The 27,600-nt window shown below is 40.9% G+C and overlaps 1 protein-coding gene across 1 annotated transcript in view; it reads left to right on the plus strand.

Annotated features, from left to right (window-relative positions):
• The first annotated feature begins 8,252 nt into the window (after positions 1-8,252).
• FAM222A (family with sequence similarity 222 member A) overlaps positions 8,253-27,600 on the plus strand; it is a 100,718-nt gene continuing 81,370 nt past the window's right edge. The window contains exon 1 of the mRNA XM_083146185.1: positions 8,253-9,343. The gene's annotated coding sequence lies outside the window, so the exon portion shown is untranslated. The remainder of the gene's footprint in view (positions 9,344-27,600) is intronic.

Raw genomic sequence — 27,600 nt, forward strand, 5'->3', positions numbered from 1 at the left:
AAGTTTTGTCTCTCTGTACTGTTCCTTTGTACGGCGCTGCAAAACATTTGTGGCGCCTTATAAATTAAATTATAATAATAATAATAAGGTAGATATCATACCTGCCATCAATAATAAATCCATTGCTGCACAGCGACAGTAGTTTGATGTGGTTGGAACAGAGAGAATGTTTTCCAATACCTCTCCACTGTCCTGAGTTTGGCATGACAGTCCCATTCTTCGGCATTGTCCCGCTGTCCCACCCAAATCCTGCAGTGTCATGTAATGGGATGGAGAGAGCAGCTGGGTGCAAAGTGTTTGATGGTCGCTGGGACGGGCTCTGTGTCATGGTGATAATACCACTGTTCTCTGCTATGCGTCTGCTACCTGCCTGTGCATAAAGCCAGTGTAAGGGGGGGTACACACCAGAACGATTAGGGCTCATTTCCATCAATCTGGATCCAATTCCGACAGATTGGATGCAGATTGTATGTAGATTGGGCATGTTTAGGTCCAATTCCGATCCAATTCCAATCCGATGCGCGTCCCCGCTGCCGTTTGGTCGTTTTACAGATCCTACCTGCTGCAGTGGATCTGTAAAAGATCCATTCAACTGGATACAGACTCAGATCGGATTGGGATCAGATTGGATGCAGATCGTTAGCAGATTGTGTGCTCCAACAGATCGTGTGAGCATCACACAATCTGCTAACGATCTACTAACAATCAGGATCGTTCTGGTGTGTACCAGGCCTAACCCCTAGGGCAGTGGTTTCTAACTTGGGGAACTTGTTCCCCTGGGGTTACGCTGCAGACCGGTAGGGGGATACTTGAAAATAATATTTGATAATGGCAGAAGAAGAGGAAGTCTCCCAATGGTGGAAAAAGTCTCCCATTGCCGTGGAGATGAATCACGTTGCGTCATTTCCAGTTCCGTCAGCAGTGGGCAGACAAAAAGGGACCCAATTCTTCACGGCACACTACTCCTGAACTACTACTTAATATAAAGACATATGCATAAGGACACACATACTGCTCTCTTCCACTCCACTCATAAGAACTGTGGATAGTTCAAATTGTACAGAGGGGGCACTCATAAATGAAAAGCCTAATCAAGGGGGATGGGAGAGAAAAAAGTTTGGGAACCGCTGCTGAGTGAGGAAAATTAGGGTGTTCCACAAGGCTACACTCTTATCCATGAGGCCATACCCATTCTCTGCTTCCGGGAGATGTGGGTCGGGAAAGGGGTACATTTGGACTTTTTACACTTGGAGTCAAATTTTCCGGAAACTGACATTTATTAACATAGGAAAGCCACTACAGTTAGGGTATGGTATACTTAAGCAGAGCCGGCCCTAGCCTAAATGACGCCCTAGGCAAGATTTTGGCTGGTGCCCCCTAGCACCGCCACTAGTTCCGCCTCTGACCCTGCTCCCCTTTCCCAGCACCATCAACCCTCATCATAGCAGTCATCATTTTGGTGCTCCTACCCGCAATATTTAAATAGAAACAGTGCACACATTCGGTGCGCAGCCCAAACAGGGGTGTGTTCTTGCTGGGAAGGGGCATGGCCACCCAATAGTACCCCCAATTCAAATTATGCCACACAGTAGTGCAACTTTATTCACATTATATAATGCGATGGTGTCCCTTATTCTTGTTAGATCACACAGTAGTACCACTTTACCTTATATACATTACTCCTCAAATTATTCACATTATAGAAAAAAATCCTGAGAAAATATTGTATTTTAAGCACCTCCATGGCCACACTGCAACCCAGCACAAAGCAGTGTGTGCTGTGCAGAGGAGAAGAGCTGCAGCTGCTGCTGTCACTTAAGGGGAGGGGCCCGGGGCCCCCACTGGGCCCTTCCATCAGACTTTGGCCTGGGTAATTTGTACTCCCTACCCCTTTCTCTCGGCACCCCTGATAAGACCACACAGTAATGCCCCTTACACATGACACACATTATTAATGTCCTTATAACCATAATGCCCCTTACACATTATGCTTACCTTTATTAATGCCCTTCATACACATAATGACACACATAATGCCCCTTACACATATGTTGCACATTATTAATGCCCTTATACACGACACACATAATGCACATTACACATATGTTGCACATTATTAATGCCCTTATACACATGACACACATAATGCCTGTTACACATATGTCGCACATTATTAATGCATTTATACATGATACACATATTGCCCCTTACACATATGCCGAACACTATTGCACAACCAACCCACCCACAGACAGCACTTGCACAGCCGCTAACACTGTGACCTCTGCCTCTGCTTGGATACAGATGTTTCCACATACATCTTGCCTCAATAGGCCATGCAGCTCCCGGCCAGTTCTGCTAACGTTGGGTTTTTGCTGACAATTCATCTTATTTGCATTGTTATGTGACCAGGACACACAATGAGCTTTGGATGGTTAAAATGATATGCGGCATGCCTATATTCTGTGTGTGACTGTGGCTGTACCTGTATACGTAATGCTATGTTACAGTGATTTTTATGAATACACTATTTACTATTTCATATGCAGATACAGCCTCACTCACACACAGTATATATGCATGCTGCATATCATTTTAATCAGCAGAAGCTGCTGATGCCCCTAGGCATTCCAAATGCCCTAGGCAATTGCCTAGTTTGCCTATGCCTAAGGCCGGCTCTGTACTTAAGGCAGGGGTGGGGAACCTCAGGCTCGGGGGCCATATGCGGCCCCTGTAGCTGGTCTGAGTGGCCCTCCCACCCACCTGGTGTTTTGCCGGGAGTCAAGTACAGGGGAATTCTAGCAAGAGGTTGGTAGTTCTCGCGAGATTCCTCTTAATCAACAGCAGCCGGAGACTGTCAGTCCTATTCAGCGGCAGCCGCTGGAGCGTGGGACGGCTGCAGCAGGGGAATTTGTAAGATACATTTTTACATATGGCCCCCGAAGGATTTTTTCCCCATACAAACGGCCCTTGGCACAAAAAATGTTCCCCACCCCTGACTTAAGGGAACCAGAAAACCATCCACTGTAAATAGTTTATTGCAAATCCTTAAAAGGGCTGTAAACTTTTACTAATGTTGCTGCTTGCATAGGCAAAAGTAAAATTAAGTAGATTGTGTTTATATGTGCTTATGTGGTTCAGTTATGTTTTAAATGGCAGAATTTGCTTCTGATTGTACATAGTTTTTGATTGGCAGCCACCAGCACTGGTTTTGTCTGTAAATAATTGATCATAAATTATTTGAATTGGTCCTGGACCACCAACCCGTGGCACCCCTGCAAGTGTCCCGGGGCACCCCAGGGAGCCACGGCACACAGTTTGGGAACCACTGTCCTATGGGCATTGTTTTGATGTCTGTAAAGTGCCTTGAGTCCTGTTGGATAAAGTGCTCTATGTAAATAAAACGTATGTATACGGTGTCCAAATCGACATATGTCGACATAGACACAAAAACCATACAAAAAAACTTGTGCCGACCTTTTGAGTGTCGACCATAAGCTGGTGTTGACCTTCTTGCAAGATCGATCTATGATATGTCAACCATTTTCAGGTGTCGATCTAGTCACTGTCGACCATTAGTGGTTGACCTAGTGACTGTCGACCAGGACATTGTCTATCTCTGCTAGGTAATCCTTGCTGATTTTCAACTCACCTCTATGGGTGCAAAGGGAAAACAATGATAATGAATGGTACACTCAGGAATTGAATCAGACTACTCGGTGATGGCCTACGTATTAAAAAGACTAATGTTAATGAAACGATGGTATATATCTTTACATGTAATTTGCCTCTCCACCCACATTTTCACTGACTTGTTAGAGCAAGTTCTCACTTTAGTGCCTCTGTAAAACAATAAGACCACCCTGCTGTTATTATAGCTCTGCCTTAATAGTTGGGACTGCAACTATGAGATCAACTGAATTTTGAGAACAATGCAATGTAAAACCTGCACACTTAAGCCCCGTACATAAGAGAGATATATTGCTCAGCCATATATTGCTAGCAATATATGGCTGAGCAATACTGTATATTGCTCAGGTTCTCCTTTTCTTCAGCGACCAGAGATGGTCGCTGATGAAAAGGAACCTCTGCCGGGGGAGCCGCAGAGGTAATCAGCTGGTCGCAGGAGCAAGCTCCTGCGACCAGCGATTAAAACGGGGCTGAAAATGGGAGAGCGTACCCGGCGATTTATCGCCGGGGCACACTCCCATCACTGGCAATATGGTCGCCTGGGACCATATTTCCAGAGATTTCAGCCCCTATCGCCCCGTGTGTACACAGCTTAATACTGTTTTTACATTGCAACTCTGCTTTAAGTTTCAACCCATTTTTGTAAACGTTTCATAAAACGGGTCAAAAACCAGTTAAACTCCTTCACATTGCATGTAGTAACCAGTATATTACTGTTTATATACCGTTTTTGTACCTTTCACATTCAACCCGTTTCACCCATAAAAAAAATGGCTTCTTTGCAATAAAACTCTATTGTGCAATTCCTGCTTGTGGGCAGTGACAACTTGCAGGGGGATAACCAATGACCCTTGTGCAGATTATCATGTGTAGTTCAAACCGGTTCTGGCCCATTCAGACTGCAGGAAAATTGTCTCAGAACTGTGTAGGATCCTGCTTTTAAACGTTTTCAAATGCCGGTATTCTGTAACTGGTAAATTGACTGGGGACCTTTCACATTGCAGCTGGTACTGTTTCAAAATGTTAAAAAAAATGGCAATATACTGGCTTACAAGTGCAATGTGAAAGGGGTATCAGTAAATTACCAAGTGGTACATAATGTAATCTTACAAAAATAGGATGATTTTTATTTAAAAAAATAAAAAGCAAAAAAATAGGAATAGAACAGAAAGGGTTGGATATATAAATATATATTTTATTCCCAAAAGCTGTCCTTGCTCATCACTGTGTATTGCAGAAATGAAATGTCTTTTCAGGGCTATTTTTGAAAGGATTTGCCAGGACAGCAGCTCTTGTAAGAGTTCGTCCCATGCGCACTGCCAGGCTGCCAGAGAGGGACCAGAAGAGCCCTCTACCCTATAAGGTACGACGCGTAATAGACTACAATGGCTAATGCCATCTGAAGCTACTATATGTTAGCTATAAAGATCAAGCTCCAAAATCTTAAGCTTTTCAGAACTTACTGAATTATGGCATGGGTGCCCCATTAAGCTCATACTATATTTCAATAACAAGGTAGCGGCAGAGCTCAAAATAGGTAGCAAAAATAGTAAAACCTAGATGCAGTTTATTGAATTCCTCAACTATGTGCAGGTCTGTTTAGTTGTAGGATGAGTCTGGTGATGGTGAAGAACAACAGCACCAGTTGACAGTTTGGGGTCAATCCAATTATGTGTGAGGGAACGAGTTGCTTTAGCATTTCAATGCCAACAATGGAATTGCATCTCAGTCTAAATTCACTCACATAATGGAAGACATAATCAGAGATTTTACTACTACAATATAATACTATTAGAAAAAAAGATCTGGGTCACCACAACCTGCCAATACCCCAGCCCTCTCATTGCTTCACCCTAGGGTTGGCCATCGGTGCAGATGCCATCGATGGTTGCCATCAATGACAATTCGGCATCCAGCCATCAATAGTGGCAAACTATTTGATGGATAACCATCGATAGTTTTAGCTATTGATGGTCATCCATTATATCTGACTGAATGGCATGTGGGCCAATCAGAACTCGGGGGCAGGACTTCTGGGTGTCGGATGGCAGAGCTATGCGCCATGTCCCGCGACCTTGAAAAAAAAAAAAAGACGGAAACATCAGTTTGCCATCGATGTAGGGAAACCATTGGGTACTCCCACATCAATGGCAAAAGTATTCGACATCGGCCACAAACCATCAATGATTTTAAATCATTGATGGTCGATGGCCATCCCTACTTCACCCTTTCTTGGCATGTGAACCCTCTCATATGTCATCTTGCTCTGTCCCAATACTTACTGTTTTCCCAGGCAATCCTTCCTGTTCTTCCTAACCGTGGGAGATGGGACAGACTTTAATTATTATATAATTGTGCTATCATATGTTTGCAAAATAATATTATTTACTAATGTTAGTTTTACGTGTGAGGAAACAGCTGTTTTAGAGGGCTGTAATGTAAATACTAACTTAATAAATAGGATCCATAGCCTAAAGACAGCTTGAGAACCAGAGGTGGCCTTACATAACTGTTATACATAAGGAACTTGTAGTTCTCTAGGTGAGTGGTACTAGTTCCACAACACCAAGATTGGCCAACACAACACTTATCTACATAATAGTACTAAGGCAACAGTAATTGTAAAAATGACAAGACTGGTAGCTTAACAATGGCTGGAAAGCCACATGGTTACTTGTGTTCTATATTATATTGTCCACACAACCTGTTGACATACAGCACTGTGAAAATACTAGTGCAATCTTTCTGGTTCTTGCAGATGCACAACAGATAGTCATACATGAGTCACACATTAAAAACAATAAATAAACCTACTTATGCCAGCTTGTGGAACCACAAGACCCTGCTGCACCTGACACCATTGCTACACCCCTCTACTTTTGATAACATTGGGGCAAATATTTTATTCTACAAAGCATAAGTTACCCTTTCCTCCTCCATGAAACATAAGGTGCTTCTTCTACAGGATAGTAGGATCTGGTATGAAGAGATGAAGCAGGATGTGCCAATGTCATGACTTACATGTGGGGGGAGGGGGGGGGGGGGGAGTTAACCATGCAATGTCCTCTGGCAACTTATGTGGATGGGCGCTATTAACACAATTTAATAATTTGAATAAAGTAATGTATATGGCATTATATCTGTAGTAAGCCATGTATTTATTAATTGAAATACACTGTCTGTGTTTCTTACCTGAGAACATACATTTACAAAGCACTTGACGAGCTGGCCCCACAGATGTGTCATTCCTGCTTTTGTCTGTCCTTGTTTTGCCTGTGAAGGTAGACACAATAAAACCCTGTTCTGCCTTTCAACCTCAATACAGATAACAGGCAGAGAGGAAATGAAAGGGCTTTTATGGCATATGGTCTTTTAACCATTTAAAAACAAGCACTGATAAAGCTGGCATTAAGCTGATTTGTGGTGCAGTGCTCCTCTGCATGAATGATATAGGGCACACACATTGCATGATATTTGTAATGATATTGTTTAGTGATGTAACCTGCTGAACATGCAGTCATTCACGACATAGGCAGATTTCACTGTGGAGCGAGCATCCTCAACTATATAGTGTGTACACAGGATTATTATTATGGTTTATTTAGCGCCACAAGGGTTCTGCAGTGCCTAACAATACGTAAACAACGACTTACAGTACAAAACAAGGTATTTCCTCATCTTTGCGGCCACAGATTACGCTACGGAACTTACGTAGCACCCGCACCACCCCGGGTCCACACCATTCTCTTGTGTCCACGCCACCATCTATTACCTTTAGTAAAGTTGTGGTGATCGAAGCAGAGCGAGACACCGAGCCCACAGCGCGGCGAGCGAAGCAAGCCCGCAAGGGGACAATGGTGCTATTCTGAATGTGGCTAACGTAACTGGCGTAAGCTGTGGCCTCAAAGATGAGGAAGTACCCAAAACAATTTAGGACAAGTACATGGGGACAAGACACTTAAGTAATTATTAAGGTTGCAGAGACTTAGGGATAGGTACCATTGAATGTATATATATATATATATATATATATATATATATATATATATATATATATATATATACTTTAATTTTGTTTTTCTAAAAGAGGAAAAAGCACATGAAGAGAGGGCTTATATGCATTAATAATGTCAGTGTTGTGCATATCGCATAGTTTGTGTGCACCTTGACAATTTCATAATTTGTACAGTCCATTGGGAGAACAAACCATATTTATTGCATAAAAAAAGTGATTTATAAAACAGCTATTGCTACAGGATATGACTATTTTGCTTAAAGTGCAGCTTGTTGCTGTTAGCAATATGTTATTAGTGTGTGTCTGTCTCCCACACGCATTAATAACACATTACTAACAGGTTATAAGCTGTGTGTACAGTATGTGTACATCAGCAGCATTTAGAGGAAATGGGCGTTGTCTGTCCCACAAAGCTTCCATTCCTCGCCTACTATATGGCCCATCCACTCTGCATATTCCCTTGCTATTGGCTGTTTGGCTGGGATGGGCGTGGTAAGCAGAGAGGAGACAGAAGCATCGTTCTGGTTGCCTGTCAGTTCCCGACGTGCAGAGCAGCTGAGAAGACGCTGCTGTGGAAGGAGCTGGTGCAGGGGCGCAGGAGCAGCTTATCCATCAGTCTCTGCACGATCGGTCCTTTCCCCTTCCTTGCTCCCCTGTGTCCCCCCTCTGCGCCTGGCGGGGAATCTGGCACATGAAGCTCCCACAAGCCTCGATGTCTCCGAGAATGAAGCTGCTAGCAGACATCTGAGAGCCAAGCCAACGGGATCTAACCCACAGGAGAGGATTAAGTGGATGTTGCATGGTGCATATCCTCCTTATGCTGCACTGAGGCTCTCTCACTGGGGTCACAGCACATTTTGCACTTCTTTCTCTGTCGGTGATATTTATTATCTGCAGCAAAATACAGCACTGGATATGTGAAAGGCTGGCGGCTCCTTACCTTGGGGGAATATACAGCTCTAGCATTTGCTTTTTTTGTCATTTCTGCTGGCCGATTGATTTGTGTGGAGTTTACAAGAATGATAACAAAGGCATTTTTCTTCCGTGCATGTTAATATTTAAATTCGTTTTTGTATTTTTTTCCTATATATCTATTTTCTGCTGTCATCGTGATATGAAAACGCTGCCCCTGAGGCTTGAAAATAAATTGAATTTCCACTGCTAAGAAGAAAAAAAATAAAGATTAATAAGACACAGAGGCTCTGATCTGGCAAGAAGTGGAGTGCTCCTGTATTTTTAAATTTTTCTATATACAAGCTAATTTGTTCCCTTCATTTGAAGGGTTTCTCTGATCAGCCTGGAAAATATTCTATTGAATCTTTAGATCCTTTTTATTTGTATTTATGGTTTATTTTATGCCTGGATTAATCCTACCAACTTCAGCTCAATGCAAAAACAATCCATGACACTTAAGACTATTAATGTTTTGTAAAGACTTATTTCAAACTAAACTCTTTTTATGTTGATTCCCATCTCAAGGCTTTTTGTTCTTTTTTAACTGTCATTTGCTGGAAGATTAAGGGTTTTAGAGGAGCGTTTTTTGAAGACCTTATGGCTTGGATTGTGTTTTAGAGTCTTACAAAGACTTTTTTTTTCTGGATCAAAGGCACTAAGGCAGAAAAATACTCAAGATTTATGGTAAATATTTGGGGGCCTGGGTTTAATGCTGTTTAAAATGCTAAATATTTAAAACATGTATTTGAGGGCATAACAGATGGTGCATCCCTTCCACCCCCCCTAGTTATCTCATTTTTATAAATGATAGTTTTAAACTAGTTGCTTTATCTTAATCTTTACCCATCTGTGTATAATTAAATGAAATGTAAATGATTTTTTTTTTCCACTTGTGAACTTTTGAATGCATATTTTAAGGCTTAATGTGTTCTTTGCCACAGAATAATGTTTTTGTTTCTCTTCTGTAAAGTTTTTATTTTTTTTATTACTTATTATCTATCTTTTATTACTGTAGTAATGTCCCTCTAGGAATAGTAATAGTGTATTTTAGCTTCCCTGTTCTTTATATGTAGGAATAACCTAATCAATCATGTCCATAGAACTCAACTTTATTATTCTTTTTTTTTTTTTTTTTAAATTAGGTGAGGAATCTGGTAATTTAGGTAGCCAAAGGTCCAGACAGGGGTATGCACTGTCCTGACACTTCAGACATTAGTTATCATTGTTAAGATCAGGGAGCAGAAATAAATACAAGTGGCAAGTGCAGTTTACAGTTATTTTTCTGTTCTAAAATGACTTGGTTAAAAGTGCTTTCAAAGTTTACTAGCAAAAGTTTAAGAAGTGTTCTAGGAGCAAACCTACAAATTAATAGCAAATATACTATTTTCAAAGTATTCTTTTTAAAACCCTATGTTTATAATGAATAGCACGCTATGGAAGCAAGGGGATGGGTCATTAGGCCTTTGTCCCACAGGATTTGTTGCAGGAAGACTGTAACGCTGTCATGTGTGTTCAACTTTTATTCTAAAGAAAATGTAAATATTTGCAAGGATATGTAGTGGATGATTATTACTGCAGAACCAGCTGCTTGACGAATATGGCCATACATTAACAATCCATTTGGAAACACATTTTGTGTTTTGCAGTTGATTGTGTTTAAAGAAAAAAGAAAATTAATAATGCATGTTGTTCACTAAATGCCAATTCTGATCAAAAGTTGATTGAAATCGTTAAATCAGGTTGTCCTGTATATTGGATTTCACTGACATTGCAATATAATCAGCTGTTTTGCCAACAGTTATTCGTATTATACTATTAAAATGGGAATTTACGTGATTTGAAGATCTGATCTTTGGATGAAAAGTAACTGAATTACTGTAAAATATCAATATCTGCATATAGGCACATACTGGCGGGTTTTAAAATAAGAGTAAAAAGGTGCAAATTTTGGTGAATTATTTAGTGATTACTGATGTATAATCCCCATTGGGTAGCTTCAAGCAGTTAATTGTCGCAATTCTTATTTGTCTGTGTGTAGGTAGGAAGTTGAGAACTTGGATTTATCTCAGGAAGAAACCCAGTAGCAGGCATTATATATGCCAGTGACGTCACTATGGGGGGTGGGGGCTGCAACCAGATGTCACTCTCGGAGGGGTAGACCCCCAAAAAAGCCGTGTCCTCCGAAGTGACTAAAGCCAGGTGCTACAGGAGCCAGCATTGTGGGCACCGGTCCCTAGGGGCAGCCCAGCATCTCAGGGTATGCTGAAAATTCCACTGGATTGACGCAGTCTTGGTTTTTATGAGACCACTCCCCTTTATTATAAGCCACTCCCTTTTTATGGGCATGCGTGACTCTGGTGCATGGGGAGGTGCTATGAACTACACCCCATGTGTCACCAGACCGAGTGACACCGCTGGGCTACAGTGTACAGTACATACTGTTTTCTAGTCTTCCGAATTTGTATTGAATGACTGCTTAATTTAGTATTTGCAAAATTTGCAAAGTCTGCTTTAAGCTATGGCCATAACCTGACATAATATTAGCAATGCCATTGATTTGCTAATATTTCCTATTTCTGTTTTATAAGTGTCAAGGACAGGACCTACTGGGGGAAATTTACTAAGATGGGCATTCTATTGCAGATGGGATTTTTAATGGGCAACCAATCAAATTATATTATTTTCTAGAAGATGCTAAAAAAAAAAGTAGATGCTGATTGGTTGCCCATAGCAACATCCCATTTTAAATGTAACTCCCATATTAGTAATTTACCCCACTGAGTGACAGTATGTAATTGTTGTACAGAGTTTATGACTTTACATTTGTGTAAACCATATATCATATACCATATGTTTTGTGTTTCACTTTAGTTTTTGTTTCGGTATCGATGGTAATCGGTCAATGTTCCCATTCTTTCACCTTTTTCTTCACATGCTATAAATATACTGTAGGTTTTACAGCTTTTGAAATCCTGATGGTTTTATAAGTAGCCGTAAATATACCATGTGTAAGATTTGTTTCTTGGGACATCTGCGTATAAAAATGTCTATGCTTCATATTTTGCAGTAGTATATTTGGTGCTGAGAACTGTCATATAAAAGGTTCTAGGAAATCTTGAAGTCTTTAGTGCGTCAGCTGCACAATTATCACAAAAAAAAGCTAATTAAAATTGCTTTTATGTCCCAGTAATCTTTTCTCTCCCTCTTGCCTCCCAAGCTGGTTTACTTCAGCAGTGGAACACATAGGGTCTTATGCAGAGCTGAATGCAAGTCCACTGGCGGAGGGTATCTTGTGACTGAGACTGGCCTGTACGTAGGTTAAGGCTAAGTTCATAGACGGAGTGTTGGCAGAAGTGCTTTATCATCTTTTGAGCAAAAGGGGGATGGTAGACACTGCGCCTCGGCATCCCTGTCCCAGGTTAATTGCAGATGAATTATCCTCTTTGTATTAAACTAACCTCTATGATTTGTTACTCTTGCTCCATTTTTGTCACCTTTTTTTTTTTTTCTGGACATGCATTAGGTTGATATGGTGAAAACGTCAACCTAACATTTGGTAGACACAAGTGTTTTTTTTTTGTTTTTTTTTGTGCGCTACCATATATGTGGACTGCCCAACCATGGCAAGCAAAGCCAAACTTATTGTGGGCCCAAGTGCTGAAAGTAAAAAATTGACAACCCAAAAGACACGGTTTGGCCAGTTTTATGTCAACCTTGTGCACCTACACCATCTGAGGTCGACCTTATTACTATTGACTTAATGGTCCAAGTCTCTAACAAGTGTCCTCCTCCTCTACTTAAATTAACTTGCAGGGACATCCGTTGTTAGATCAGGGGGAACTCTATCTTGGCCACATTAGAGAAGTCTTTCATATTCGTCTCTGACACTGCACATGTGCACAGTGTCAGCTTCCAGAGCTGGACATAGGTAACGAGAATGCCAATTTAGTCATAAATCTGTTGACACTATAGGGGTATGGTGTAAACCAATAGGACCAAACTCAACATATCTTCATATTTTGAAGTTTAGTACAAATGGGGTCTGCATGTGTTAAACAAAAACAAAAAATCTGTTGCTGGATATTTCTGGAAAATCTCCTGCATCTCGCTATTTGCACATAGGAACAATATAAACACTAGTAAGACCGCTCGAAGCAAACGCTTTGAAAGCTAGTCTGCTACCTTCTGTGTTTGCGCATGTGTGAGAAAGAGATGTAGTTTCACTCTCTGCCAGCAGATGGCAGTGTTTCGGAGACTCTTGGACACTAGACATATATAATTAGGCAGCAATTTTAGTCTCTGCATAAGTTTTGTGAAAAAATGCCTGTATAAATGAGGCTCCTTAATCACTAGCCCCTCTCCATACTAGCAGGACTGTTTGGTTTACAAATCTTGCTTTGGGAGCAGTAACCTGCACGGTATATTGGGGGTGGTATGAATAAAAGCTCTGTTCTGGTTCTTAGTTGATAATCATTAGCATATTGGTTGGTTCAGTCAGCACCTGTAATAGAAGCTAATTCACTCCAGTATGTGCCACCTCTATTCCCTGTGTTGATTGCATAAAGTAAGGCGCAGCACTTGTGGTAGCGAATACAACACAACTATTTTGTTAGATAACTCTGTAGCTGATACTGTCTAAAATATTAATATGTGGTTGTAAACATGCTTGAGTTTTGACCTTGCTCACACGGTGTCCTTACACATTTACTAACAAAGCAAAGAAACCTTGGGGGGGGGGGTTTATAATCAGTGCTGGCTGTTTTCGGTCGGGACTCGCCGCTGCAGATTCGGTTTCTTGAAAAGCCCAATCAGCTTTTTCTGAAACGGACACTATATTAGCAACTTGGTGGTCATTTCCTCTGAAAAAAGACGTGGATTTGCCAATCCGCGTCTTCTCTGTCTTTCATAAACATTCCAAAAGTCGGAGAAAAAAAGAACATTGAATGAACTGTGAGCCCCTGTATGTTATGAAACCATATTGCAGCAATAAAGGCTCTTTATTCTCATGGATGGATTCATAAAACTAGCCAGGACACTGGCTTCGATAAGAGGCCGACACAGGAATCAGGAGGAAGTAAAGGGATCCATTGCATTTCCCATCTTGTCAAATATTGTGCCCATAGAAAACTAGTGTGAGGAATGGTGGACAGACCGCAGGAAATATGTGAAATCTCCTGCTTTCTGTATTTTTACTTATCAGTGATACTTAATTTTGCCATTAACCATGTGGAAATAGTTATTGCATATTGCTGCTAAAAGTGATCTACAGTAGTAAGCAAGCTTTCAGCTGCACAGGTGATCACTGTCTATCAGCAAGCAAACTTTCTGGGGTTCCTTACCTGCTCTAAGGTGTTTTCAGTGTTTAAAAAATAAAAAGGATTTTGATATTTGATGTCAAAGAGTCTAGACGGGCTGTGTGTCCTGGCTCTGCTACCAAGGTTGTGACCAAAGTCGAACCTGGGGCCAACCTAGGTAGGCTGCAGTGTGAAGGGGTGAACCAGGTTATCCAACTTTGACTCAGCGATGGACAAAAAAAAGTTTAGTAGCTTTTTTTTTTTTGGTTTAAACTCTTTTTTTTTCCCATTAACTTTTTAATGTAAAAAAGTTATCCTGTTTTTTTATAATATTACTGTTAAACATTTCTTTATATTAGAAACATTGATCAACCAAGGTTTATTGCTTTCTAGCATTAACAATACAAATTTATTAGGCTTTGAAATGATTTATTTAAAATATTTCAATAAAAACAATTTTATACTAATAATTATAACATGCAAAAGTAATTTTCAGATAAACACACAAACACAAAAAAGGAGTTAAGCATTATTACCATGATATGTCGCAAGGTTTTGAATTGAAGAAAACATTAAAATTATACCATGAGGTGTTTAACTGTGTATTGCCTATTTTAATGTGTTAGTGTTGTTTACTCATTAAGATTGAGTGTTAACTGTGTTTTTTTCATGTCCTATGGGAATGTTGAGGGAGAAGCTTGATGCTAGGCAGATTTAGCACCTCATCTGATTCACCTCCCTCTATCTTTTGTGTGTGTGTGTGTGTGTGTGTGTGTGTGTGTGTGTGTGTCACAACGTATTAAAAAAAAACAAGGCTTTTTTTTTTTTCTTCGGTTTTAAACATTTTGGTTTAAACCACCCAACCCTGGTTATGCTTAAAGGAACAAATAGGCGGATTAGACCGCTTTGTTGATCCAACAATAATCCAGCTCCTATCTGTGCTGTTAAAGCAGTTTCAGCAGCTGTAACACGGCTTGAAAGTGTTTAATAACCCAGGTTTGAACTGTGTGTTTTTCTGGGTGTAATCTGTATAACAGACCATGTTCTAAGAATGCCCATGCTTGAGCACTGGTAACTTTATTAGTACTTCAGTCACTTTGATTTGTCCTTTAAAATTTTGGGGGTGTCGCCATCAGCAAGTGTATATGCTCTTGCCAATGCCGACATGGAAGGGAGCAACCGCAGGAGGTTGAAAGGGGGAGTGGGGACTGTTAACGAAGACCTTCCTCATCAGTAGATTCATAATGAGCGAGGGGGTCATTAACTATGCGCGGGAGTACATATCATTATTTAGTGTACACACTAGAAGATATAGTAAAAGATAACTCTCAGAAAACCCTTTCTGAGCGATATCCTCTAGTGTGTATGCGGCTTAAGACATACTGTAATAGAACACTACCAAGTTCTCTACATCACAAAGGCACAAAGCATTTTACAAAGTGTGACTTCAGAAGGAGTCTGTGGTAACAGTAGAGTCATGCAGGGATAGCAACAGGGTCCTAATATCTTCATTCTTTCCCATGTTTTGGTTGTCAGCAATCTCCTCAGTACCTTGATAGGTGTGCAATGAACTTGTCATACTTTTGCCATGTGTGTCTCCTCCTGATGTCAGCCTATCAGCAGTGACTACAGGAGGACGGAGAGGGAATATCTAATTACTATAAAAATATCACCAGAGGGGCTTCACCATTTGCCTCGGGTGGTGCTCATATTAGGAGAAGCCATGATGAATACACATGAGACTAATTAGCACCGCAGGTGTTTTTCTTTGTGGACCAGGCTTACAAATTGGGGGCATGGTTTAAAGGAGGACTCACTTGTGCTGCCTAAATGTAGGTGGAAACATACAGTACAGCTTCAGTATTGTGTACCTGTGTATGTAATTTGCATTTCATATAGTTCCATATTGATTGTACTTCTAGTTGTACTGTTATAAGCAGAGACCTGCATTAAGATCCTTGGCGACAGTGGGCATTTCCATTCCCTTCACTAAGCTACAACAACTAGTAGCCTGCAGACCCAAACACTACAGAATTGAGCTTCCCTCTAGGAATTCTAGTTGGATAACATTTTTCCTTGGCTAACCATGCAGCCAGAGCCACAGGCTTTCTAGCATGCTTACAGTCCTAAAGGCAGAGTCATAAATCCAAATTGCATACAACCATTTCAAGCTTATTAGCTGTTATCAGGGCAAGAAGAGGACCAATGCCCTCTACAGAGCAGGGTTTAGAGAGTACTTTCACAGGACACTTCTTAGGGTTATAGCAATGTGTAGAAATCTTTCCTATAATTCTGTAAAAACTTCTATTGTAGTAGTAAGTGTTTGGTCTTATGGCCAGGTACAATAATGTTCAGAAACGTAGCTGTTCCTAGGTTCAGGGGCTCTGTGGGTTTGGGAGTAAATATGAGCTTCCCTTTTTGGGGAGCGTAGTGGCTTATGCACTAATGATGCCGAAAGGCTGAAGCTAGGATTTTACTCATCTGCAATAATTTGACTCAAATGCGCCCCCCCCCCCCCCTCCTTGTATGTAGTTGTGGGTATTGCATGCAGCACATGGGGCATGCAACCCCCTAGTTGTAGCCCTGCCCTAATACGCTGCAGTGATTCCTTTTACTTGCCGCTGGGATTCAAAATGAATTTAGCACTGGCCCTGACACCGGCGATTATAGATTTATCTAGCATGCTGGATATTAATCGCCAGGCGATAGTGACGCGCATGGTCTTGCATTGCTATGGCCCCTACACACGGAGCGATGTAGGGGCATTTTCTAAGCGATCTAGTGAGATTTATTTACAGTTTCTTATATAGCGCAGCAGATTCCATTGTGCTTTACAATTGTACACCATGATAGAACAAACTGGGTAACAGACAGACTTGGAGGTAGGAGGGCCCTGCTGCAAACGTACAATCTATAGGGATATAGGGGGGGGAAACACAAGGACAGGCACCAGTAATAGCTTACCAGTCCCACCAAGTTGCAAGTCCAGAAGGTAAGCCATATAATACATAATTGCCTCAGAGGGTTATGCGTGCAGAACTTAAATTTGATAGGCTTGCCTGAAGAGGTGAGTTTTTAGGAAACGCTTGAAAGTTTGAAAGCTAGTGGAGAGTCTTATTTTGCGTGAAGGGCATTCCATAGGATGGGAGCAGCCTGATGAAAGTCCTGTAATAGTGAATGGGAGCTGGTGATCCATGCAGAAGACAGACACAGATCTTGTGCAGTGCGGAGTGGTCGATTTGGGAGATCTTTAGAGATAAGTGAAGAGATCTCTGCCGGTGTTGTATGGTTAATAGAAATTGCTCCTAAATTACTACGTGGGTAGGCCCCTTAACACAGTCTTTTAAAAGACATTGGTAATGAACATCTGGGGTTATTTTAAACTGTGATAGATTTGTTTTTTTGTTTTGGTTGGTTGGGAATCTAAACAGGACATAATCACTAAAACAAATAAACATTATTTTTGTTTGTTTTTCAATCTCTTCTATATTTTTCTGCATTTATCTAGTGCTACATTTAATTGTACAGCTTAGAGCAGGGGTCTTCAACCTTTAAGACAGCGTGGGCCACCTAAAAAAATCCAGTGAAGCCCGAGGGCCACTAAACTCTACTGCGGTATTTTGGACAGCCCCATAGAATCACAGCTCTCCTATAACGTCAGCACAGTCCTTCGTAGATAGTTGGCACAGCCGCCCATACTCAGCACATAAGCCCCCCCCCCATACACATACCCCAATAGTCATCAGCAGCCAATTAGGGTTCCAGTGCAAACAGTAAAATATGTGCCCCCCCCCATATATAATTTGATATAGAATAAATTGCATGCGCCATTGGCGCGCTCCCAAAAGGGGTGTGGCCTAATGATAAACAGTGTAAACTTGCAGGAAAACAATTACCTGACACCTCTTTTGCAACCTGCATGACCAGACATTGGTTACCGCAGGAATGGTCATTGTCCTCACACGCTTAAGTTGACTGAAGGCTGCACAGTGACATATAAACATGAAGGCCCACACAGTGAACTAGTATGCCTCACAGATCAAACCCAAACAATGAAAGGCTACTTAAATCAATATACACTGTTACACTGTTTATCCGTAATGCCCATTACACATTGTGCATCACACCATAGTGTCCATTAGACATTATGCCACACACCGTAATACCTGTTGTACATTGTCATACACCGTAATGCCCATTACACATTATGCCACACACCGTGATGCCCATTACACATTAATCCACACAAAATTATGCCCATTGCACATTATGCCCCACACTGATGCCCATTATGCCACAGACCATAATGCCAGCAGTACTCCTGCTTATACATATGATGCTCCAGCAGTGCCCCCACACAATACCCCAGAAGTGCCCCTCACACACAATGCCCCAGCAGTGCCCCTCACACACAATGGCCCAGCCGTGCCCCTCACACACAATGGCCCAGCAGTGCCCCTCACACACAATGCCCTCAGTAATGCCCCACACACAATGCCCCCAGTAATGGCTGCAGCTTTGCCAAGTCCCCTGCTCCTGCCAGCTGTACCTCCTCATCCTGCAGCTTTGCCGGGTCACCTGCTTCCACCATCCAAAATCGGGTAGGCGGCACCCGGGGGGACTCCATTACGCTGCCTCCCTAGGCAGCGTTTTCTTTTACTTAAAAAAAAAAAATCCTGTGCATGGCGGGCAGGGGGCCACTGAGATCAGCTCCGCGGGCCACTCGTGGCCCGCGGGCCATGGGTTGAAGACCCCTGGCTTAGAGGAAGTGGGATACACTGAACCAATAGATTTCTGCAACAACTAGTTATAGTTTTCTTAAAATAGATATTTTATGTATCTTTGTTTAAAAATAGCCTCAAAATAAATACGTAAAAATGATGGATTTAATACTTATTAAACCAATTCAGGGTAAAGATAAGCAACCATGCATTCACCGGGTTTCTTGTATAGTGCACACATATTCTGCAGCACTTTAAAAAGAATATTTAAACATTCACATCAGTCCGTGCCCCACTGGAGCTTACAATCTATATTCCCTACCACATGTAAATGCACACACAGACAGTTTAGGGTTAATTTTGTTGGAAGCCAATTAACCTATCAGTATATTTTTGGATTGTGGGAGGAATCCGGAATACTCGGTGGAAACCCATGCAAGCATGGGGAGAATATACAAACTCCAAACAGTTAGGGTCTTGATGGGAATCAAACCCAACCTCAATGCTGTGAGACAGTAATGCTAATCATTAAATAAAGCTGCAACACAGTATGTAGAGTGGTACATTGAAGGAATCATGATACTGAAAAGCTTGCTCTGCCCAACTGGGTTTATAATGGTATATGGACAGGGAACAATCTATATTATGACTAACTACTCCTCACCTCTATGAGGTTAAGTATATCCACTGATCCCTAGATGCTCTTGACATACCAAATTATTCAGAAAGTGAAAGCATTTTTTGCAGGGAAATTGATCTGTTTCAAACTTGCTGGATATGGAGAGGAGATTGTGAAGATTAAAGTTAGGAGCAGATAGGGACTGGTGTGGAGTGGAGAGTTTGTTGGTTAAAAACTGCAACAGCTCAAAGTGACAGTAAAAATGGCCACAACACAAAGTGAAAGTACTTTGCAGAAGCCATCGTTTTGATGGGCTTATAACTAGTTGATACAGTACATAATGTACTGAATCGCATGATAAGCATTCAATATTACACTGGCCATTGGCTACTGCCATTTCCATGCAGATAACGTTTGGTTGGCATGTCTGGAATTAAAAGAGACAGTGGAAGGTGGAGACACAATGAATCCGTCACTGAGAAATGTCAAGACTATCAGCTGCTCTCAACCATGACTGTCCTTCAACATTTTTGCTAAACTGGAACCTCCTTCCGTCTCCTGGTTCTTAAACCTTTCACACAAGGATTAAACAAGATCGAGGTTTTGTATCAATGTCATTCTTTCCTATGGACAGTCCTTTTTTTAAGCAGTCATGGTCACAGGTATAATGAATAGGTTGGGGAGTTATCTGACGCTGAGAGCCAGGTGGTTGTGTGGCTTTTGGTGTTGTAGGTACCCAGGGCTTCTATGGCTATACAATAGAGCTATGGATGACTTATAAAAGGCTTTTTTTTTCTGCTGGAGAGCAAAACGAGCATAAATCCACACTAGCTGTGCCTTTATTTTTTTGGTATGAGCTACAGACATCTGCAGCCCTAGAACAGAAATCTATATCAATTTTAATAGGTATCCGGTACCATGGCAGGTTTACTTTGTGTTTGTTTAGCTGGAGATTTAATGGGAACAGGCAGATTACTAAGCATCTTGATGAGCTGGCCCCCGCAGATGGGTCATTCCTTTTGCCTGTCCTTGTTTTGCTTGTGAAGGTAGACACAATAAAACTCTGTTCTGCCTTTCAACCTCAAAACAGATAACAAGGCAGGGAGGAAATGAAAGGGCTTTAATGGCATGTGGCCTACTAACCATTCAATAAGCAAATGGAGTTTTCAAATCTTGGTAGAGGATGTTTGGTTTTACGAGCGCTTACAAAAATTGTCGTTTTTTTAGGTACAGCATTACACATTACAATGTTTGTAAAACTGTTTGATTCATTAGGATACTATTGTATTTCAATTTATATATAAATACTGATTCTTTTATACCTTATACATTGTTACATTTGGGTTATAAGAAACGCTGAGGGGGAATTCAGTTAGCCAGGTTATATTGCTGTGGGCAAATAAAAGGAGCTGGGCTAATCAATGAGTCCCTAAGACAGTCTGCATTTACCAAAAAAATAATAATATTTTAAGCTATTTGTGAGTGCCATGACTATGCTAACCCATAGGTCCTGGAATTTATCCTGGATTGTGTGGGATAATGCGCATTTATATGATAATTTTTCTGGGCAAGAAAATGGGTCTTTAATTGAATAGCCCCGGCCGTTAAAGCCTTACAATACTATCATCTTTCACCCGTAGTTAATTACGGGCCAGATTCTCTAAGCTTCAAAAGTGATAAAATGGAAAGTGATAAACAACCAACCAATCAGCTCCTGCCTGACATTTTTCAAACACAGACTGTGACACGGCAGGTAGGAGCTGATTGGCTAGCTGTTTATCACTCTCCACTTTATCACTTTTGAAGCTTAGAGAATCTAGCCCTACCTCTGCTTATTAAATTCCCCCCCCCCCCCCTAAATATTCTGTGGGGTGTCTTTGCTTAAAATAAAATCTGTCTTCTCATCCTGAAAAGTTACCCAGTGAATGTATGGCTACTTACATTTTGCTGTTCACATAACATTTTGGGTCAGATGCACTAAGATTCAAATGTGATAAAAAAGAGTGATAAATAACCAGCCAATCAGCTCCTACCTTCCAAGTCATAGACTGTGTTTGAAAAAAGTCAGATAGGAGCTGATTGGTTGGTTGTTTGTCGCTGTCCATTTTTATCACTTTTGAAGCTTAGTGCATCTGGCCCTTTGTCTTATAGTAAGTAATAAGGAACATTTCCACACACTGTAACAGTGCAGAGATTTTAAGACCTCATGTCACCAAACATATAGTATAGAAGCAGGCAGTACGCCGTCACCACAACACCTAAATGATACTATTACAAAAAGGTCATATCCACCTCAGGTTCTAAGGGAAATGCCAGAATATCCCTTGATTGTGCTGGACACAGAGCTGCGCGAATGTATTTGATCTAATTTCTGACTGATGTTCTACTAGCTTGTTGGTATTACTGGCCAGGTACAAATATGGCTGTTATCATGCCTGATAATATACTATAGCACATTTCTTTATTTGAACAAAGCAATAATCCAAAAGGGGGTTATTTTGCCAAGAGCTGTCAGTTTTGAAAACTTCATTAGTCTGTGTATAACCAGCATAAGGAGTCAACTGAATTGTAACCTGGGTAACACAAATGTACAGAAAAAAGTGAGAAATATAAAGTATATGTAATAATTGTGTGGGGGATTCAATGTGCTTTAAGTAGTAAATAGAACTTTAAAGAATAAGTTTGTCTAGACATCAGTGAAGACAGAGTTGTGAGAGCAGTGCCCTGCACCCTCGGGCTTAGGGATTGGCATCAGCACTGCCCTATTGCACCTTCATGTGGCCTGCAGGCTGTAGAGCTGCTTCAGAGCTACAAAGAGCATCTTTCAAGCAATCTTAGCATGAAGCCTGTAGTTGTCTCAGCAAAAAATGAAAATTCATCCTGCTACGGCGCAGTATGAATGGTATTTTTTTATATGTTGTCCATCTATACACTGTAAAGTCTAAATTCTTACATTCTTTGACATATGTTCAAAAGTTGTATAAGACCTAGGGTGAGATGCAGCAAAATTTAAATAGTAACAAAACATCAGAAAGAGTTTGTTGTATCTTTATACACTACAGCAGGGATGGGGAACCTTCGGCCCTCCAGCTGTTTTTGAAATAGACATCCCAGCATGCCCTGCAACAGTTTTAGCATGGCCACATTGCAGAACTGTAGCAGTAGTTTTCATTCTAGCACCACTTTGAAAACCCTTGAGGTCCCTCTTCCCTGTCTAGGGTGTCGCTGTCTGCTGTAGTGTAGTGAAAACCAGACCTGTGCCAGAAACACCACAGCAGACAGCGACACCCCAGCCCGGGAACAGGAACTGCATGGGTTTTCAAAGATGGAGGGTGCTAGAATGAACACTATAGCAGGGCAAGCTCGGGATGTGTAGTTCAACAACAGCTGGAGGCAGAAGGTCCCCACCCTGCACTACAGTATAGCTTATAAATAAAGTTTTGACAAAGATTTTCCTGCTTTGTTTTGTGGTTGGGAATTCTGGGTGGTATACAAATGTGTGGTTCAATACTGATTACTTAGGCTTATTACAGCCAAAGAAAGTGGAAATCACTGAGCTATTTTGCAGTATAGTTCTAAAAAGTTTGCCCATGTCTACTTTGCGTCTCATTTGGTATTCTGATTATAAACAGTAGTAACCCCGCCCCCCCTCTTCCCACTGTATTTTAATTTGTGCATAAAAAAAAAATACTTTGACTGTGTAATTTGTACAGAAGCTGTTTGCAATTACACTTATATATACTTAACTCTATTATTGGTTTATATAGTTAATGTTTGTGCCAAGCATTTTTAATTCCCTTGTTGTTTTTACATTAACAGAGCTGACCTCTAGACTTAATCATAAGTGTGATGATGTGGAAAGAACTGTCACAGACAGGTAGCTCAGACATTTTAGGCTTAGATGACCTATTACACAGTTTAAATTTAAATGGGGAATTGTTTTTAGTGAAACTGTGTCTGGTAGAGCAGAGACTCTCAGAGGTGATTGCACACAATCCATTTTGTGATCCCTCTCTGCTGCTGTCCATGCAGCACTATGATTTTTAATTATGAGCATATTTGTGAAGTTCATATAAAGATACATTTATGGCGTCTGAGTAATCTTAATTGGTTACGTGGAAATGCAAGAGTTTTAGTTTTTTTTTCCATTTGTTAAATGATTTAATAAATGTTATTGTCGGGAGCAAAGCATAACAATAAGCAAGTAACTTTGGGGCATACTAAGCATTGGAGAGATAAAGTACCAGCCAATCAGCTTTTGTCATTTTTCAAGCCCACCCTGTAACATGGCAGTTAAGAGCGGATTGGCTGGTACTTTACGCTTTATTAACCTCAAAGGTTCCTAATATATATGCCCCTCCCTATAAAGACACCCTACTTGGCTTACTGATGACTGCAAGTTAATTAAGGGGCAGTAAATACTGTGTTGATGCACCACACACACACACACACACACACACACACACACACACACACATGCAATATCTCCCAGTTTATATATGCAGTACTGTACTGACAAGTGCAATGCGCATGCCCCTATACTGTAGTGTGAGAAAGCCTTCCGTTTGTTGGCATGTACCCATATATTGCCGTGTGTATGTACAGCAGCAGCTGCCAGTGCAGGGGCAGATGGTGCCTTACACTGCGGAGACAGGCAGCATTTCCATGCTGCAGGTAGATGTCAGAACCATGTCACAGGTCTGTGCAGCAGAGTCCCTACAACTGCAATGTTCAACTCTCCCAGTTTATTCCATTCATATTCTGCAGTCTCTGGAACCCTATCTGGCCAATATATTCTCAACTTTGATGATGCTGTAGAGCAGTGATTTTCAACCTTTTTACCTTGCGGCACACTAAATAAGACTTTAAAATTGCCAAGGCACACCCTAAGATCCCCACAGGGCAAAACACATTGGCCACCACAGGGAAAAGAAAACCTATTGGCCCCCACATTAAAAACAATCACACTGGTCCCCACAGGTAACAAAAATAAAATACATTGGCCCTTTACATGAAAAGAAGAGACCAGTAAATAACATTTGAACTGGTGGTGGCTGTAAATGGGTTTGGGCATTTCTAGATGTGGGGGCACACTTGAGAACAGCTCAAGGCACACTAGTGTGCCATGGCACACTGGTTGAAAAACACTGCTGTAGAGGTTGAGGTCCGTGGATGGCATGCTGTTTTATGGGCAGAGGGAACTCTTTAGTAAACCAGCTGTCAATCATATGGTTGAATTGAGTGAAGAATTCGACAAACAATATGGAATAGTGGATACACTTCTATATTTGTTCAGTGATCAGCGGCCAGGTCTCCTGATTTGTAAGCAGGTTTAAAATACTTTTGACAAGAAGTCTAGGATTGTAATAAACCAGAGGTTGTGCGAACTGACACACTCTTACAACATCAGACCAAATAGTAGCTCAATGATCTGATTGGATAGAAATTGTACAAGTGTGTACCCAGCTTTAGTCTTTTTGAGCACTTTTTACATTTATTCACTGGCGTCAATATGCATGTGAGCAAACTGATTGCCCGTAAGTGTTTTTGCTAAAAATGTCAGATACAGTATGAATCTTTCTGTGTACAATCAAACTGTTTTATGTAGTTTATTACTAAACTACAAGCAAAATCTGAATTATTTTTTGCAAACATACAGTATTAGAAATGTATAAGGTAACACAAATGTTTTATAAGAGCCACAAATAAAATGAGAACTACAAATGTAAACGTTTGCATACCTTGTAGTGGATATGTTATGTTTGGTGTGTATTTCAGTGCAAGCCATTGCTCCTTGTTTTCATTTAGTGGTTGTCTGCGTTGTTCTTCAATCGGATTATTGACAGGAAGTCAGCTGCGCATGGGAAAATATTTATCCTCCCAGCCTTTGCTGAAATATTGTATTTTAATGTATTTACTAAATGGTGGCTGACTAAAACCTTTTGTGCTATAAAATGTATCATTTTACATGCTGGGATACCTCTTTTGGCCGCACCTACAAAAGAAACATAACAGTGAGTTCCGCTGAACAAAAATTATACTTTTTTTTAATTTATTTTTTTCTGACTGAATATTTCAAGTTGAGATGTGTATATATTTCTTAATAGCATCTCATCTTCTGCAATCGTACATCTGCTCGCTGATGTGGCTGCAACTAACCATACAATCCACTCTACCTATATAGATTTTGTAGTAGCATGTTCTTCCCAAGATAAATTACACTTCCCACAATACTCGGCAAGCTGACAACAGGGAGATTCAGGCCTTGTGTTTAGTGACACTCTGGCCTTGTTATGTTTAATTAGGATTTTTTAAAGTTTCTCTCGGTTTTATGGTGACAACCTTTCACCTGCATCCTGGTCAATATATAAGATGTTTTACACTCACATCCTGTACACAGTTTAGCAAATGACTGTTTTTCATATTTGTACCTAACTGGCTGTCAGACCAATGGCTTTACTACAATCACTTTTTTTCTTTGTTTAGATTTTGCTGATGTCTTTTTTTTCGACAGTCAAACCTCCTTTCTGTTATTCATAAAAAAATTGATTTCTGTTCCGGAACAGTTGTATGTGTAACCTGACAGGAATGTCATCACCTGTTCTACAGTTACACCATTCCTTCATTCTGTCATCAGGTGCAAGTAAAACTAGTGGTTCGTCATTTCCTATAGGACACTCCGCTACGTACAATACTACATTGGATGCTTTTACAGCGGTTATCAGTGAAGTGGAGGTCAGTGATACATAGATAAGCATGACGTCAGTGATACATAGATAAGCATTGGACACATGTCCTTGTCAAATGTTCAAATGTTCTGTAAACCGTTTTTAAGTAGATCTCTCTCTCTCTCTCTCTCTCTCTCTCTCTCTCTCTCTCTCTCTCTCTCTTTTTTTTTTTTCTTTACTGTGGTAAATAGCAAGTTGGTATTTAAGGAAGTTAAACATACTAGCTAACATTGCAAGGAACCATTTATTTATTTATTTTTAACTTTTATTAATTGTCATTTTGCCATTTACCCGGAATCATCCAGCTGCTATTTGCTCTAACTCTCCTTGTTAATAGAAATATACCTATAACTTTACATGTCAGCTGATGGCTTTTCTAGACAGTTGAAAAACATCAGCCACTTCTGAAACATATATGTAAGCTTCGTACTTGACATGGATGCACTTGGGAGTTCACTGGTGAACTAAATGGGATCCTACATCATCTGAATAACGGGGTAATTCCTGGTTCTCCAGATACCTGGGTTGTGGGATCTGGGAAATGCAACATGTTGGAAATCCTTGATTTTGCCGATTCTAACCAATAAATGGTCAGGACCAGCGACTTGTGGGTTTTTAACATGCTGGATTTTTCCATATCCTGAATGGATTGCCGGTCATCGATGTCCAACATTCAACGTTTCTTATCAGCTGATTAGCTGGTGATATATGGCCCGCATAATTTTCCATTGGTAAATTTCCCATTAGGTAGGTGAGGCACATGCTTAAGGTGTGCCACTATTACGGTTCTTCTTATGGGTGCCCTCACCATAAATCTGCTAATGCAACTGTAATTTACTTGTGAGCATACATATGCAGATAGAATGCCTGGCAGCCTTTAACCTTGTAAATATTGTTGCCAACAGTGTATTGCCCGCAATATCTGCGCTCCACGGGAGAAATGTGCATCCGTCAGCCAGTCTCAGTAGGGCATACAGTGCCCGATGCAGCCAGCTAGAATATGGCATCAAATAGACATGCTGGACAATATAGTCCAGATCAGTTGAATAATTGTATAGTGTGTACGCGCAGCAGAAGTTAAAACTGGGACCATTTTTTTTATTTTTTTGTGTACTGGTGAAAAAAAAGAAGCCATGTTTCTCCAATATCCAGGGCTAAAACTGCCTTAAGCACTTAAACTGGAGAAATCAGCACAATGAGTACATATTATGAGGTAATGATAGGGCAGCTGTTTTTGGCACCAAGAAATGTGGGCTAGAAAATGGCTATTAATTAACCCCTTCCCGACATTTGACGTATATATACGTCATGGCCGGGAAGTACTTCCCGACACATGACGTATATATACGTCATGACTTCTAACTGTCACTGCGTCTAGAGACGCAGTGACAGAGGGACGATGTCTGCTGTCCCTGACAGCAGACATGTCCCTGCATGCCCAGGGGGGGCTGCGATGCAGCCCCCCCGTCGGCGATCGCTGTGATTGGCTGTTCAGTGTGAACAGCCAATTACAGCGTTTTCTGTGTCACCGGCGAATAACGTTCGCCGGTGACACGGGATCGGAGGTGATTGGTGCTGT

This window comes from Crinia signifera, chromosome 1 (assembly GCF_055691185.1).
Source record: "Crinia signifera chromosome 1, ASM5569118v1, whole genome shotgun sequence".
Classification (NCBI taxonomy): Eukaryota; Metazoa; Chordata; class Amphibia; order Anura; family Myobatrachidae; genus Crinia; species Crinia signifera.